The 18,587-nt window shown below is 39.1% G+C and overlaps 1 long non-coding RNA gene across 1 annotated transcript in view; it reads right to left on the bottom strand.

The window, feature by feature from the left end:
- Positions 1 to 514: 514 nt before the first annotated feature.
- The window catches only part of LOC147914766 (uncharacterized), a 61,833-nt gene continuing 43,760 nt past the window's right edge, over positions 515 to 18,587 (bottom strand). Inside the window, exons 2-3 of the long non-coding RNA XR_015554888.1 lie at positions 2,856 to 2,949; positions 515 to 2,368 (exon numbers count right to left, since the gene is read on the bottom strand). This is a non-coding gene — a long non-coding RNA (uncharacterized LOC147914766). The remainder of the gene's footprint in view (positions 2,369 to 2,855; positions 2,950 to 18,587) is intronic.

Raw genomic sequence — 18,587 nt, 5'->3', positions numbered from 1 at the left:
TTAGCATAAAAACCAAAATCTTTGACAAGCCTTGCAAGACCCTGCCTGATGTTCCTGTTTCTACTTTATTGTGTTCACTATATAACCATTCTCTTTGCTTTCAAAGTTTGGACCACACTTATGAATGTGCCACATTCTCATCCATTTCAGAGCCTTGGGCACATAATGTTCTCTCTTCTTGAAATGTTCTTCTGTCTCTTTTTTTTTTTTTTTTGTGAGGAGATCAGACCTGTGCTAACATCCGCCAATCCTCCTCTTTTTTTTGCTGAGGAAGACGGCCCTGGGCTAACATCTGTGCCCATCTTCCTCCACTTTATATGGGACGCCGCCACAGCATGGCTTGCCAAGCAGTGCGTCGGTGCGCGCCCGGGATCCGAACCAGCGAACCCCGGGCCGCCGCAGCGGAGCACACGCACTTAACCGCTTGCGCCACCGGGCCGGCCCCTCTTCTGTCTCTTTTTGACTGGCCCTTCAGAGCTCAGCTCAAACGCAACTTCCCCAAGGAATCCTCTCAGACCAGCCCCCTTGTAAAATAAACCCCGAACCCTATACTTCTTAGCAGTACTTTATTAGTTGTGATACACTAGGTTATTTTGCAGGGCAAACAATCCCAAAATCTCAGTGGCTTAAAACTACAAAGGTTTTCGCATTCTAATTATATGTCCCTCAAGGTTCTGTAAGAGATTTTGTTCATCTTAGACACTCAGTCATCTGGTCACCAAGGCTGATGGAGTACTTAACCATCTTGAACATTCAATTGTCGTGTTACTGAGGAAAACTCTTTAGTTTCTCACATTGAGCAATTAAATGCTTATCCTGGATAGGACACATGTCACTTTTTTCAAAAATTGAGATAAAATTCACATAAAGTTAACTGTTTTAAAGTGAACAATTCAATGACATTCAGTATAATCACAATATTATACCACCACAAGCTCTATGTAGTTCCAAAACATTTTCATCACCTCAAAACAAAACCCTGTACCCATTAAGCTGTTACTCTGCATTCCCCCCACCTCCCAGTCCCTGACAACCGCCAATCTGCTTTCTGTCTCTACCTAATATTTACCTATTCTAGACATTTCGTAGAAATGGAATCGTGTAATACGTGACATTTTGCGTCTGGCTTCTTTCACTTAGCATGATGTTTTCAAGGTTCATTCATATGGTAGCATGTAATAGTACTTCATTCCTTTTTATGGTGGAATAATATTCCATTTTACCTATATACCACAAATTTTTTCTTATGTATTCATCTGTTGATGGGTATTTGGAGCAGATATTTTGGCTATTGTGAATAGTGCTGCTGTGAAAATTAGTTTGCAAGTATTCGTTTGAGTCTCTGTTTTCAATTCTGTTGGGTATGTATATTGAAATAGAATTTCTGGGTCATATGGTAATTCTATGTTCAACTATTTGAGGAACTGAGAACTGTTTTCCATAGTGGCTGAACCATTTTGCCTTCCCACCAACAAATATGAGAGATGCAATTTCACCACATCCTCACCAACACTTATTTTCTTATTTTTTAAGTTACTGCCATCCTAGTGAGTATGATGTGGTATCTCTTTGTGCTTTTGATTTGCATTTCCCTAATGACTAATGATGTCGAGCATCTTTCCCCGTGCTTGCTGGCCATTTGTATGTCTTCTCAGGAGAAACGTCTATTCAGTTCCTTTGCCTATTTTTAAATTTGGTTGTTTGTCTTTTTGTAGTTGAGTTGTAAGACTTCTTTATATATTTTGGGAATAAGACCTTTATTGGATATATGATTTGCAAATGTTTTCTCTCATTCTGTAGGTTGTATTTTCACTTTCTTGATGTCTTTTGATGCATAAAAGTTTTTAATTATGATGAAGTCCAATTTAGCTATTTTTTCTTTTGTTGCTTGTACTTTTTGTATCATATCTAAGAATCCATTGCCAAATTTGAGATCATGAAGATTTACCCCTGTTTTCTTCTAAATTTTATAGTTTTAGCTCTTATATTTAGGTCATTAATTTATTTTAAGTTATGATATGTTAAGGTATGAGGTAGTGGTCCAACTTCATTCTTTCACAAGTGGAGATCCAGTTGTTCCAGCACCATTTGTTGAAGAGACTATTTTTTTTCCCCATTGAATGGCTTTGGCATCCTTGTTGAAAATCAATTGGCCATAAAGGTATGGTTATTTCTGGATTCTCAATTCTATTCCATTGGTCTATATGTCTGTCTTTATGCCAGTATGTTTTGATTACTATGGCTTTGTAGTAAGTCTTGAAATTGAGAAGCGTGAGTCCCCCAACTTCGTTCTTTTTGGGTGTTCTTTTAACTGTTCAAGGCCTCTTACAATTCCATATGAATTTTAGGATTGGCTTTTCCATCCATCCTGCAAAAAAGGGACAAGTGTCACTTTTGCTGATAACTCATTGGCCAGAACTATCAACTTGGTCCAACCCAAGCCCAATTCAATCCTATGTGTCAGGAAGAGGAGAATCATATATTACTGAGCAGCACTAATACCCAACATGAGCATTATTACAACTGTAAATTAACACTTAGTTTTATCATTCATTGTTTAACACCCATCACTCTTAATGTAATATTTCCTAAAGGGGAGTAATTGTGTCTGGCTTCTTTACTAATTTGTCTCCAGTATCTTGAACATAGAGGTACTCAATCAACATTTGTTGAATACATACTTCTTTCATTTAAGAAATGGCATTACCACACTCCATGGGTAGATAATCTAGTCTCTGAGAATTGTTTCCTCATAGTCACTTTTCCAGGGATAATTCATAAACAAAATAGAAAATTTCTACTCAACATTTATACACAAGCATTAACTAATATTTTTGTATAGTAGACATACCTACCAGACATATCCACCAGAGCTAGCATGGAAATCAGTCTCTTGGAGTTGGGATGAAATAAAGATGATAGGGGATTTTTCTCTTTGAAAAAGGCCATCTACAGTGAGAGAGAACATCGCCGATTTACACAGGAAAGCAGGTTAGAGAAATGGAGAGAAAAAGAAAAGAAAGAAAAAGCAACAGCAAACCGTCATACTGGTTGAGTTCTTGGATTATGAAGTATCTGAAACTAGATCTACCCATGGAATTTCCAGTGTAATAAATCAATACATTGCCCTTGTAATTTAACTAGTTTGACTTAGATTTCTTCATTTACAACTGAAAGAATCCCAATAAATATAGATTCATACCCCATGAGGGAAGTTCTTTGAAGTGGGCTTCAATGTATTTTAGCAACATCCAAGTTAAACAAGACATTTGCATTCAGAAAAAGGTTTGTAATACTGAGCAAAACATAAGGGTTTATATTTGTCCACAAATGTGGCTAATTACCAATGGAAACAAGAGAGATAATCTTGCAGAAGAAGTGTTTTACTGAGCCAGTGTTTTGGAACAAATATCTTCTTGTCTTACTTTCTAGATGTTCAGTAAGAAAAATTTAAATTATTTCTGGCATGCAGAAAGCTTGGACAGCTTCAGAAGTTGGTCTTATCTCTTTATAAATGTTAGTGAAAATGCCTGCAATATTTTTTTAAATTTCACAATGGTTTATACAACAATTTACAGAGCACGTAGTACACTCTGTATAGCTAAATCAATAATAAATTAAGTTTTTTAAAATGTTAAAATTCATTTTAAAATACTGAAAATTAATTTTGGATCCTACTTAACATCTATGTTTTCATTCCCTGGATCACTGGTTAAGGATTACTCTATATGATCCAAATGATATGAAGCATTTAACTTTCTTTTAACAAGTATGTTTCTAACTAGCAGGACCTGATCCTTTCTCAGGTGAAAATTATTAAAACACAATATATTTCTGTGAGAAGAAAATATGATTCTGATAGGAAAACCTCTGTTTTTCTGAAATCATCTTTTGATGGTCTTACAGTTTTCGGTATATAGGTCTTTCACCTCCTTGGTTAAATTTATTCCTAGGCATTTTATACTTTTTGTTGCGACTGTAAATGGGATTGTTTTCTTAATTTCTCTTTCTGCTAGTTTGTTGTTAGTTTATAGAAATGCAACAGATTTCTGTATATTGATTTTGTACCTACATCTTTACTGTATTCATTTATTATTTCTAATAGTTTTTTGGTAGAGTCTTTACGGTTTTCCAGATGTAAAACCATGTTATTCATGAATAGTGACAGTTTTATTTCTCCCTTTCCAATTCAAATGCCTTTTATTTCTTTTTCTTGCCTAATTGCTCTGGCTAGCACTTCCAATAGTATGTCGAATTAGAGTGGTGAGATTGGGCATCCTTGTCTTGTTCCTGATCTCAGAGAGATAGCTTTCAGCTTTTTACCATTGAGTATGATGTTAGTTGTGGGTTTGTCATATATGGCCTTTATTATGTTGAGACACATTCCTTCTGTACCCATTTTTTTTTTTTTGTAAGGAAGACCAGCCCTGAGCTAACATCCATGCCAAGCCTCCTCTTTTTGCTGAGGAAGACTGGCCCTGGGCTAACATCCGTGCCCATCTTCCTCTACTTTTTTATATGGGATGCCACCACAGCACAGCCTGACAAGCAGTGCATCTGTGTGCGCCCAGGATCCGAACCCGGGCTGCCAGCAGTGGAGCGCGCACACTTAACCGCTATACCACAGGGCCAGCCCTGCTTCTGTGCCCATTTTATTGAGAGTTTTTTATCGTAAATGGATGTTGAATCTTGTCAAATGCTTTTTCTGCATCTATAGAGATGATCATACGGTTTTTATCCCTCATTTTGTTAATGTGGTGTGTCACGTTGATTGGTTTACAGATGTTGAATCATCCTTGCATCCTTGGAATAAGTCCCACTTGATCATGGTGTATGATCCTTTTAATGTATTATATTTGGTTTGCTAATATTTTGTTGAGGATTTTTGCATCTGTGTTCATCAGAGATACTGGACTGTAATTTTCTTATTTTGTGTTGTCCTTGTCTGGTTTTGGTTTAGGGTAACATTGGCCTCATAAAATGAGTTAGGAAGCATTTCCTCCTCTTCAATTTTTTGGAAGAGTTTGAGAAGGATAGGATTAAATCTCTTTGAATGTTTGCTAGAATTCACCAATGAAGCCATCTGGTCCTGGACTTTTGTTTTTTGGAAGGTTTTTGATTACTGTTTCAGTTTCCTTACTAGTGATCTGTCTATTCAGATTTTCTATATCTTCACAGCTCAGTCTTGGAAGGTTGTATGATTCTAAAAATTTATCCATTTCTTCTAGATTTTAGAATTGGTTGGCAGATAGCTGTTTGTAGTAGTCTCTTATAATCCTTTGTATTTCTGTCATATCCATTGTAACTTCTCCTCTTTTGTTTCTAATTTTATCTATTTGAGGCTTCTCTCTTTTTTTCTTAGTGAGTCTAGCTAAAAGTTTGTCAATTTTATCTTTTCTAAGAACCAGCTCTTACTTTCATTGACCTTTTCTATTGTCTTTTAGTCTCCATTTCATTTTTTTCTGCTCTGATTTTTATTATTTCCTTCCTTCTGCTAACTTTGGGCTTCATTTGTTCTTTTTCCAGTTCCTTTAGGTATAATGTTAGATTGTTTATTTGATATTTTTCTTGTTTCTTGAGGTAGGCCTCTATTGCTATAAACTTCCCTCTTAGTACTGTTTTTGCGGCATCCTATAGATTTTGGTATGTTGTATTTTCATTTTCATTTGTCTTCAGGTGTTATTTTATTTCTCTTTTGATTTCTTCCTCGACCCAATAGTTGTTAGTAGCATGTTGTTTAGTCTCCACATATTCGTGACTTTTCCAGCTTTTTTCTTGTAGCTGATTTCTTCTCTTTGTTTAGTCTCCACATATTTGTGACTTTCCAGCTTTTTTCTTGTAGTTGATTTCTCCTCTTCTCCTTCCTCCTCCTCCTCATGTAAGTTCTCTTTCTCTGCCAGCCCCTCCACTCTGTTTTTCCGCTCTCTTCCACAACCTCTTGACATCAGATTTAAGATACCCCAATGGTGTATCTAGAGGTCTTCTGAGCACCCAGAAGGAAAAAGATTCCCTCTTCTCCTGGATACCATATTTTAGGATCTGTAGAGGAGGAGATTAAAAATAGTCCACACTATAAAACTTACGCATATCTACCTACAATGCATATTATGAAAACTCTTGACTACCCAGCACTTAGAAGATGCCTGGCATGTTGCTGATTTCTAACCACCCGAGAATCATGAATCTCTGTCTCCCTTCCCTTACCTCTCTACCCTGCTTATCCCTTAGTTCTTATTACTACCACCCCCACCCCCAAGCAAGACCCCGCTCCTTGGTCTCTATCAAACCTCCTAACTCTTCAGATCTCCAGTGAGTCCTTCTCAGATTAACTTATGGAGGTCCACCTTCAAGCACCCCAGGATACCCACAATCATTTTCCAAGAGCTGCTTGTGTGCAGGGCTTTTGTAAGAATACTTGGATGGGACAGATCACATTAGGTGATCACATTGCCTCCAATCTTCACCTCCTCCTCAACTCCCAATACCCATGGCTGCAAATTCATGTTCCAATTGAAACAAACATCAAGAGCAGCCTTGATGCTCTTGAAGAAATGATGCTTTTTTGTGTGTGTGTGAGGAAGATCGGCCCTGAGGTAACATCTGCCAATCCTCCTCTTTTTGCTGAGGAAGACTGGCCGGGGGCTAACATCCATGCCCATCTTCCTCCACTTTATATGGGACGCTGCGACAGCATGGCTTGCCAAGTAGTGCATCGGTGCGCGCCCGGTATCCGAACTGGCGAACCCCAGGCTGCTGCAGCGGAGTGCACGCACTTAACCGCTGTGCCACCGGGCTGGCCCCAAAATGATGCTTTTCGAAGAAAAAAAAAACGTGGATGCAGGAAAGGTTTTGTCCACTGAGTGTATGTATTCATGGCTCAGTGATTTTTGGGGGAGCTGGCTTCATCTCATTGTCCTCTCCCCCAGCACTAGTGTGGCACTCCAGTCACTACTTCTCTGGATGTTTCAAAAGGTCCATTTTTTTTCCTTCTGTAAGTGTTTACCCCTTGCATTCATGGAATAAAAACACCACGTGGGCAAAGACCATACTTTACCTTTTTACTTCTTATGTCACCTTATAAGAACACAGCAGACTAGCCTTCTCCCATATTTTCACCTTCACTTCTATGAATCCTATTATTCTTAAACCAAGAGAGTCACCCTGTCACTTTAGGAGGGGACAGACACCCCAGTTTATTCAAATGATACTCAAATATTTACCTTTTTCTGACTCTTCTTTTTCTAATCTCTTCTTAAGTCAGAAACTGTGAAGGGTGTGAGATTTTAAGTAGCTTGCAAGCTAACAAGTTACTCTGCCACAGGTTTTTCTATACACACTGGCAGAAAACTGGAGACCTCTGTGTCAGAGACAAAGATGGTGTACTCACAGCAAAGGGAGCAGCCAAGGTAACATCATAGCTCTAGTTTCCTGAGCTCCAATCCCCCCGGGGTAACACATCGAGGGCCAGACGATATCTATACATGTTTTTGGGGTGCAATATGGGAGATGAAGTCTGAGTTTAGGAGACTCTGATCTTATATAGTGCTGCTGGTAAATCTGCCCATCCTCATTTCCAGAGAGATATTGTTTTGTTATCCTGGAATGTAAGTAAATGTTTCTGGGGAAAGATATCTGTAAATCTCTTGGAGGAAGTTACCATATTGATCTTTACTTACCTGGGAATGCAAACTCATTTGCTCCAGGGGGAGTCCTTATCTCTATCTTTCCAGGGCTGCCTGCTTGCACAAGCATTCCAGGCAGATAGTCCTGGAGCACAGCAGCTGAGCACATGAGAGTGCTGCAGAGTCATAGAAAATTGCCTTTTCAAAGCTCTTAAATTATCTTGCCCCCAAAGTTCTGTCTTTGGACATTCCACTGCACTTCCCTTTAAAAAATCTTATCCTTTCCAACAATTTTGATTGTAAAGACTCCCAAATCAAGTGCTGCTAATTTCCTCAATATCAAACCACGATGGGCAGCAAACTTAAAGTGTTTAATCGGAATGTTTTGGCAGAAAGCACAACGATAGATGGTGTATGGGACAATAATCTTTTTGTTTGTTTTGGTTTTGTTTCTTGTGAGGAAGATCAGCCCTGAGCTAACATCCATGCCAACCCTCCCCTTTTTGCTGAGGAAGGCTGGCCCTGAGCTAACATCTGTTCCCATCTTCCTCCACTTTATGTGGGACGCTGCCGCAGCATGCTTGACAAGCGGTGCATCAGCGCGCGCCCGGGATCCGAACCCAGGCCGCCAGAAGTGGAGTGTGCGCACTTAACCGCTAAGCCACGGGGCCGGCCCGTGGGACATTAATCTTGAGCTAAATGAGGAGGTAGGAAAGCTCTAAATCTCTCACAATTTATTTTAAAGATGGCCTATTATATTAGGTAGTAGGAATTTGTGTTAAATATTACCATTTGTATAAAAAGGGGAGTAGATAAAGAATATGTATGTAATTTCTTGTGTATGGATATCAATGTAAGTATACCAAAAACACCAATAACAGTTGTCTATGGAAAGGATATTGAGTGATTGATGAGTTGGTGCAATAGTTTGGATTATTGTGCAGTAAATATTCACTCCCTTCCCCATTCCACTGTGGGTAAATTATATTTCTTAGGCTTGGCCATGTGACTTGCTTTGGCCAATGGAATACTAGCAGATGGACATTAGCAGAGGCCTTAAATATGTTTGGCTTTGCTCTTGTAGTCCTACCATTTGTCTTAAGAAGAACATGGGCCAACAGCACTGCTTCTTCAGCCTGGGCCCAGAAACGAGACATGAGGAACAGACATGACCCCAACCTGAATCCTGGAGCCCAGACAGCCCAGCCCCAGTCTGAAGCAGAGTTATCCACTGACCTACAGACCAGTAAGCAAGAAAAATAAATGCTTGTTGTTATAAGCCACTGGGTTTTGGTGGGTTTTTTATACAGCATTATTGCAGCACTAGCTGACTCATAGAGTTGGAAAGGAAACTTTTCATTCAATATTCTTTTGTAATTTTTGTATTTTGAACCATGTGAATATACTATTTATTTTTTGAAAAATTTAAATGAGTATACGGTCAGGCACATATGCCAAAATGATTCAGGATATAGATAAGGGTAATCTTCATAATGTTAAATGGTTTCTTTGTGTCCATATCTTTCCATTTCCTTATCTTGGACTCAAGATGATGGTAGTGATGAAACAAGAGTGAAAAGGATATTTTTAAAGTATTCTGGCAATGTCTTCAAAATTCTGAGGAAATTTCATTTCCAACATAAAATTCTGTACCTAGCTGAACGATCCATCCAGTGTGAAGGTGGAAAAAAGTCATTGTCACTAATTGCCCCATTAGTGCTACAGGATGAGTTTAAGACTTTTTTTTTGGATTCAAAATGGCATTCATCACTTCACACTTACTAGGATGGCTATAATTAAAAGAAAAAAAGGAAAATAACAAATGTTGGTTAAAATGTGGAGAAATTGCTATACTTTGCTAATGGGCATGTAAAATAGTACAGCCAATACAAAAAACAGTTTGGCAGTTCCTCAAAAAGCTAAACATAGAATTACCATATGACTCAGCAATTCCACTAATAAGCATATACCCAAAGGAAGTGAAAGCAGGGACTAAACCAGATACTTGTAAGCCAATATTCATTGCAGCATTATTCACATTAGCCAAAAAATCAAAACAATCCAAAGATGAAATAATCTTATCATTTATGAATGGATAAACCAAATATGGTATACACATACAATGGAATATTATTCAACCATAGAAAGGAATGAAGTTCTGATATATGCTACAACATGGATGAAGCTTGAAAGCATTATGCTAAGTGAAGTAAGCCAGACACAAAAAGATAAAAATTATATGATTCCACTTACATGAAACATATAGAATGGGAAAATTCCTAGAGACAGAAAGTAGATTAGAGGTTACCAGAGGCTAGAGGGAGGGGGATGGGGAGTTATTGCTTAATGGTTACAGAGTTTCCGTTTGAGGTGATGAAATAGTTATGAAAATAAATAGTGGTAGTGGTGGCGCAACATCGTGAATGTAATAAATGCCACTGAAATGTATACTTACAAGTGGTTAAAATGGCAAATTTTATGTTATATATATTTTAACTACAATTTTTAAAAATTAATAACCTCATATTCCAAAAACCATTAAATTATATACTTTACATAGGTGAATTGTATAGTATATAAATTATATCTCAATAAAGCTGCTTAGAAAACAAAGGACATTCACAAACCAATATGACCTCAATAAAATAATTTTTTTTAAGTTAAAAAAAAAAGGACATTGACAATTTCAACCTTGCTGAAAAAGAGACAACTCTGCATGTGCTGGTAGAACAGTCAGGACACAGGATAAGGCCAACATAGAATTATTTAGTAAGTACATGTAAGCTAGCTCATCTTGAAATCCAAACACCAATCAAGAATAACCAGAACTGGAAATTGAGGATAGAGCTGTTGTTCCTCAGGTCAACTGTCAAGTCTTCCAAAAGACTACTAGAAAAAAACCCGTTAATCAGGCAAAGCTTTATTTATTAGATTTACTGCAGTAAGGAATAATACCACTTTGATAGAGTCTTAGTAATGTTTCAGAAGAGTGAAGTCAGAGGAAGATATTTATAGGGTTTTGGAGTCTTGAGTTCAAGTGGCTTAGATGGGTCTTTCAAGAAGAGAAATTGACTGGGATTGGACACAGTTTGTGACATAATAGTTTAGGTTTGGTGGATATAGGGAAGTGAGGCTCTTGAAGTGAGTCATGATAGGTAAACTATTACTTGGTAAGTAAGTTTTTGTCCAGGTGGGTGATCTATTGTCCTAATAGAAGAGCTGTTTGCCTAGGTGAACAAATTGCTTACCAAGATAAAATTAGCTTTGCAAAAATTTCCCCAAATGATTGGTGAAGTTATCTATTGATTTATCATCATATCTTTTGGGGGAAGAATTTCCTGAGACAAATATTTCAGTTCTCTGTCCCAATAGTTAAGCTATGTTGATGCCGGTGGTCTCAATTATCACTCAAGAACAGAACAATCCTTATAGAGAGAGGCCTGGGCACTCAATTTACCCTATTATTTTCTTAGTTGCAATCAGTGATTGGCAAACTACGACTTGTCAACCAGAGATGACCCACTGCCTATTTTTGTACAGCCGACAAGCTAATAATGGTTTTTTCATTTTTAAATAGTTGGAAAAAAATTAAAAGGTGAATAACATCCTGCGACACATGAAAATTATAAGAAAATCAAATTTTGATGTCCAGAAATAGAGTTTTATTGGGATACTGGCACACTCATTTATTTACATATTGTCTATGGCTGCTTCCTGCTACAAGGACAGAGCTGAGTAGTAACAACAGAGACTGTAGGGCCTGCTAAGCCTAAAATATTTACTATCTGGCTCTTCATAGGAAAAGCTTGCTGACCCCTTCTCTAGATGGGAGAACAGGAAGCATATTACCAAAGAGTGGACAAGCTATTTGAGAATAAAAGGAAGAGAGAAATATACACGGTGAAAAGTAGGAAGAAAAAGAGTGAAAGAAATTCTTCTATGTCTGGTTGGGTAACTAAATCAAAGGCAAGTGGACCAAAGATACTCTATTCACATATGAGCACAAAGCTGATAGTAGACACCTTATAGAAAAATTTTTCTCAAATACAAAAATTAACACAGCAAATTAAAACCGAGTCTTGAACGTCTTCATATTCAGAAAACAAGGCACATACTTTTCAGTCATTCTCTGCACCATTAGGCAAAAACATACAAATGGAAACATTTGTTTCTACTGGGGAAGGAGGACAATCACTAGGAATATTTTCCAATTCATTCTTGACTGTATACACACACATACTCACTTGCACAAACTCACATTCACCAAAAAACATGCTCCCTCTCCAAATTAAAAAAAATAATAATAATAACAAAATAATCCCTCAAGCCACATCTGCACTTTGTATTTAAGCAAACAAAGATCCTGGGAGTAAATGCAAAACTTAAAAAGTTAGTTGAAAGAAAAATGATGACCAAACATCATCATTAGTATACAAAATATTCCTGTTACGTAAATATTAATAAATGATGTTCTCTGCTTCTCTTCAACTTTGGAACCATGGAGCTGGTTTGTTAAATTTACTCCACGTGAGCTCCAAGAACCAGAAAATACTTTACTGTCATTCTTGGATGTCACATCAAAAATTTTGAGGGTATCTAGACAGAGAGACTGAATATACAAACAGACAAGGGCCAGACTACACATAAAAATAGAACTCTGACCCACAATCTGCAGCAACCAGCCCAGGAAATTAACCCATCATCTAATACAGCCCAGGAAGTCAACCTACTATCTATAAGTCAGACTTGTAGGAAGTTAGACCACTATCTCTAGCAAACAGTCCAGAAACCAAACAATAACGCCTGTAACAATCAACCCCAAATATCTAGGACTTGATTAATATCTGATAGCCTTCCTAGTCTTTGCAACTTTGGAGCAAGTAGAGAAAGCCAAATATGCACCCTTAACCAATCACATAGGGTGCTCCACTTCTATTTAGTCCACCTAGAGCTCCCCCATGACAACACCCTCCAGTCAGGGAACACCCTAAGGCTTCTCTTTATTCCACTAGAAAGCTTTCCTACTCCTCTGCCTGCCTTAGAGTTTCTGCCAAAACACAAGTGATTGTGGCTGACTCTCTTGCTATTGCCAGCTCAGAATAAATAGCTTTTGCTTTTTCTCAATGGGTAGTCTTTGTTTCCACAAGGCCATTATTATCTTCATCATCAGTATCTTCTAGTTTTAAACCTTTGCTATTCAACACTCCCCATGGGAAAGACTGCTTGGCTAACATCCTAGAACATGTAACATTGTCAGCGCCCAGCTGCCTTCATATTCCAGGGAGCATTTCTGAGACCATTTTGGCCTTTGCATGATGAGTAATTATAAAGGTGTTAGAGAGGAAAGCCTGGGTCCTGAGATTCTGTCACGGATTAGGTGCCTCGAGAAACTCAAAGGTGGGTTTGGAAGCAATTAACTGTTTTTCCAAGTTGTTTCTTTTCCTTTTATATGTTAAGGCGGTGTAACCACCAGCCATCCTGAAACTGACCAAGCCTCACAACAATAGCTACGCCTATGACCTTTGCCTTATTATTTATTTATTTTTTTTGTGAGGAAGATCAGCCCTAACATGCATGCTAATCCTCCTCTTTTTGCTGAGGAAGACCGGCTCTGAGCTAACGTCTATTGCCAATCCTCCTCCTTTTTTTCCCCAAAGCCCCAGTAGATAGTTGTATGTCATAGTTGGACATCCTTCTAGTTGCTGTATGTGGGACACAGCCTCAGCATGGCTGGAGAAGCAGTGCCTCGGTGAGCACCCGGGATCCGAACCCGGGCCGCCAGTAGCAGAGCGCATGCACTTAACCACTAAGCCACGGGGCCGGCCCCATGACCTTTGCCTTATTTTTAATGCAAAGATTTCTCCAGGAGGAGCCTAGGCCTCATTATGTGGAAGCATGTTCTCCAACTGAGCCTGTGCAAGCGAATACCAGCCTCTCCCTTTTGAATATTCATTCCCCAACCAAATATAATTTCTTGCTTCCCTTTGTTCTGAGACACCATGACTTTGGAAATGATTCCTCATGGCCTCCTATTTGATGCAAATACACTTTACTTTGTGAGACAACATCCACTGGTGTAGAGTCTTATTTAACTCACCAGGAGGCGAGCCCACTTGGTTAGGTAACAATTCCCCCTTCACCTTTTTTTTTTTTTTAAAGATTTTATTTATTTATTTTTTTCCCCCAAAGCCCCAGTAGATAGTTGTATGTCATAGCTGCACATCCTTCTAGTTGCTGTATGTGGGACGCGGCCTCAGCATGGTCAGAGAAGCAGTGCCTCGGTGCGTGCCCGGGATCCCAACCCAGGCCGCCAGCAGCAGAGCGCACGCACTTAACCCCTAAGCCATGGGGCCGGCCCTCCCTTCACCTTTTTTTTTTTTTTTTTTTTTTTAAAGATTTTATTTATTCTATTTTTTTTCCCCCCAAAGCCCCAGTGGATAGTTGTATGTCGTAGCTGCACATCCTTCTAGTTGCTGTATGTGGGACTCGGCCTCAGGATGAACGGAGAAGCGGTGCCTCGATGCGCACCCGGGATCCGAACCCGGGCCACCAGCATCGCAGCGCGCGCACTTAACCACCAAGCCACAGGGCCGGCCCTCCCTTCACCTTTAATTAGGTTTATCTCTTCCACTTCAGTAATATTACTTACAGCTACTTTTAAAAAGAAAACCCTGAAGCTTTTTGCTGTCAGCTGTTACTATTCTACGCATCACCTTCTTTCTGCAAGGAAGGTGTACCCTGTCTCCTTCCAGATCTGAGCTTGAGGTCTGGCCACCTTTTCTTGATTCACATTGTTGGTCAATCTGAGGCAGGAGCCTCTTTCGACACTAGCAGATGGCAATAGTGAAATGGTTGCTTTGGTGAAGATAGAGAAAGGAGGCAATTAGTTTTACGAAAACAAGCTTCCAGAGCCTCAACTTCTTATTTATTTATTTAAAAAAATTTTTTTTATTGAGGTCACTTTGGTTGAAAGCCTCAACTTCTGTATATACTTTTTCTTAAATTAGATCTGCCTGAGAACTTGGCTGGAGTCAAGGCATCATGCTGGTTCTCGGACGTTATTCAGGTCCTACCTTTCCAGCTCCCCTTTCATATCCGCTCTCCTCCCTCTTATATGAACCTACCACCGTATATTGCTTTGGGGAGAGAAAGGCTCCAGGGCCCTGGGAATGATGCACTTCAAAACACAGTGTCAACTATTGAGGCAGTGGATGACTCAGATGATAGAGGAACATATCCTTTGCAAGTCAGATGTATCCAAATTCTTTGCTTTCAACAAAATTGAAAGAAGATCTAAAGAAGTTGACAGCCAAAATTGCATTAAAAATCAACATTCAATGATTGATACCTAGGTAATTTGGGCATGTATCTCAAAAAGGGTTCAAATAATTGAATGATATCACTATGATAAAACCACTTCCATTCCCATCTACTTATTTATGTTATAAGGTATCAAATAAAAACAAATCCAGACTTAGGTAAGAAGAGACTTTTTTCAAAAAAAGACTACTGTGATAAGGGGAGGAAGATATTGCAAAATAGAAAACATGCCACATATTAAACAAGGTCAGAAGGAACAGGGTGTGGGGGAATGGGATTGGCAGATGTCACAATGAGCAGGGAGCACAACTGAACAGTTCTTCTTTGTGTTAGCCAGTTCTGGAAGGGCCACTAAGGAGGTTGTTCCACATTCCATGCTTGTTTAAGCTCAAGGGTAGGCCAAAGTTCAGGGGCCCTGGGGGTAGGAGGGAAGCCTATCTAAAGTTTGGTCAAGTCAGATTAGTGGCATTTTCGGCAGATTAGTCAATGTCAAGAGTTCAGCTAATCATTTATGAGAGAAAGAATGGGAATTTGGAGGGTTGTGTCTAGCATTGTCATAGGTAAACAAGAGGGTCATCCATGAGTCTTACCTAAGTCACTGGGGAAGAGTGGCTTTTGGCAGTAAGCCGTTTCCTGGAACACAAACAAGTTGGGGGGATTTTTTTAACTATGCTGTTTTCCAGGACAGGGCTCAGGTAAAGTTCAACATTACCAAAGGTTCACACAGAATTGATGCTGAACTCTAAGCTGTTTTTTTTTTTTTTTTTTTTGCTGAGGAAGTTTCGCTCTGAGCTAAAGTCTGTTGCCAACTTTCCTCTTTTTGTATGTGAGCCACCGCCACAGCATGGCCGCTGATGAGTGGTGTAGGTCCACGCCTGGGAACTGAACCCGGGCCACCGATGTGGAGCGCACCGAATTTAACCACCAGGCCACTAGGGCTGGCCCTCTAAGCCATTTTCTTAATAAGTCATAATTATTCATGGATATGTGAACTAAAAAACAAAAGAACATCCAACTCACTAAGATATGTATTTCCAATAAAATTTTACTTCCATGTTGGAGTGACTACCAGCTCAGTTATTGGTTAATGTTAGGTTCAGGACTGATAGAAAGACTCCCTAGGTACAATTTGTTCCCATACTACAGATTCTTATTCCATGCAAACTGCTGCATTCTGCAGTATCCACAATTAAATTATTGGCATCTGATGGTTTTATCTAAGGATCCAAGACAGCAAGGATTCTTTAGGAAGCTGCTGATCTTTTCTCAATAAAATAGCGCAGTTTCTTCATACTGTAATGCTGGACTTCTGTAATGACTTGCACACCCCCATTGGGACCTTGGATAATTTGATTAGTGAGGGATCTCACTGGGGTGGCAAAGTGAATAACTATGGCGTCCTTCTATGTCCCCAAAAGGCATTAGGGAAGCTATGAGGATCAGCCTTTGTTTCAAATACCAGTCTTAGAGCTCTTGGCTCTTCCTTTGCCTTCTCTCTGTAAGTGGTTTCATATCCAACAATGCTGTAAGCAGCAACCATGAGATGGTATTTTTAGCCTTTCTCTCTCAGCCGCTTCTCTTTGTCAACACTAGCAGGTGGCATTTAATCAGTTCTTAGTGAATCAGATCAATGCTTTTTAAATTCCACTGATCAGATCAATTCTTGGATGGGACTATAAAATGTTAGCCATATCAAACAACATGATGGGTCAGCAACTTTTCAGGCATCAAATTTCTCTTCTTTTCTTTTTATTACCCTTTTACTAATACTTCCTTATTTTCCCCTCCCCCCAGCTCCTGGCAACCACCATTCCATTCTCTGCTTTCATGAGTTTGACTATTTTAGATTCCTCATACAAGTAGGATCATGTAGTGTTTGTCCTTCTGTGTCTGGCTTATTTCATGTAGCATAATGTCCTCCAGGTTCATCTGTGTTGTGGCAAATGGCAGGGTTTCCTTCTTTTTTAAGACTGAATAATATTTCAGTGTATATATATAACACATTTTCTTTACTCATCGGTTGATGGATATTTAGGTTGCCTCCATGTCTTGGCTATTGTGAATAATGCTGCAATGAACATGGAGTGTAGATATTTCTTTGAGATCCTTATTTCAATTCCTTTAGATATACACCCAGAAGTGGGATTGCTGGATCATATGATAGTTCTATTTTTAGTTTTTTGAGGAACCTCCATACTGTTTTCCATAATGGCTGTACCAATTTACATTCCCACCAACAGTGTACAAGGGTTCCAATTTCTCCACATCCTCTACAACATTTTTTATCTTTGTTTTGCTTTTTTTTTTTAATAAAACCATCCTAACAGTTGTGAGATGATACCTCATTGTGGTTTTGATTTGCATTTCCTTAATGGTTAATGATGAGAGCAACTTTTCATATATCTGTTGGCTATTTGTATGTCTTCTTTGAAGAAATATCTATTCAATTCCTTCGCCTATTTTTAAAAATTGGGTTATTTTTGCTATTGAGTTGTAGAGTTTCTTTATATTTTGGATATTCATGCTTTATCAGATATATGGTTTGCAAATATTTTCTCCCATTCTTTTTGTGTGTGTGTGTGAGGAAGATCAGCCCTGAGCTAACATCTGATGCCAATCCTCCTCTTTTTGCCTAGGAAGATTGGCTCTGGGCTAACATCTGTGCCCATCTTCCTCTACTTTATATGGGACGCCGCCGCAGCACGACTTGACAAGCTGTGCGTCACTGCGCTCCCGGGATCCTAACCATGGAACCCTCTCAGGCCGCCACAGTGGAGCACGTGCACTTACCCGCTACACCACCAGGCAGCCCCGTATTTTCTCCCATTCTGTCAGTTGCCTTTTCATCTTGTTGATTGTTTCCTTTGCTGTGCAGAAGCATTTTAGTTTTAGGTAATCTAAATTATTTATTCCTTTCTGTTTTCTTACTTCATAAGTTTTGCCAAATGGAATTAGGGATCTTCACATTTATTGCCACTTCTGATACAGATCTGGACTGATGGAAGGGCTAACAAAACATAATGTGTTTCCAATACCAGTTTACTTATTTTATTCAAAGCATGTAGGACAGGTAATTCAGCATGCAAGCAAGCATCACTTTTAGCAAAAGTCCTTTCAATATCCCAGACAGAGCTTCCAAGACCTCCCATTTCATGGGTCATGCTCAGTTACGAGGGATGAAGGTAGAGTGGGGTGGACCACTTTGGTTTTGGGAAACTATTCCACTCTCTGCTCCTCAACTTTTCATACCCTATTGGTCATATTGGTCCTCAGGGCGTGTGTGTAACTTACTAACATTCTTTGGTCCAGCTAAATCAATATCAATGAAAGGTTATACAAAAAATAATCTGGACAACCAGATACATCTCATGCAGAAAAAGCACAGTCTGCACCCCATTCCCCATTTATCTTAACATTCTAGGAATTAATGTTCGAAGAAGGTAAATTCAAAGTCAGTTTCCCAGGTGTCCCTGGGCCTGGAACTAGAGTTTCAGTTTACTGAAAATTTTTTTCTTACAATGTTTAATAATTATTTCCTTTTTTTTCCTGAGGAAGATTCACCCTGAGCTAACATCTGTTGCCAATCTTCCTCTTTTCGTATGTGAGCCACCGCCACAGCATGGCCACTGACAGACGAGTGGTGTA

Source organism: Ceratotherium simum, chromosome 17, assembly GCF_057802395.1.
Source record: "Ceratotherium simum simum isolate JZ-2026a chromosome 17, ASM5780239v1, whole genome shotgun sequence".
Taxonomy (NCBI): Eukaryota; Metazoa; Chordata; class Mammalia; order Perissodactyla; family Rhinocerotidae; genus Ceratotherium; species Ceratotherium simum.
Note: the sequence above shows the minus strand (reverse complement) of the source record. Positions and strands in the feature narration are given on the sequence as shown.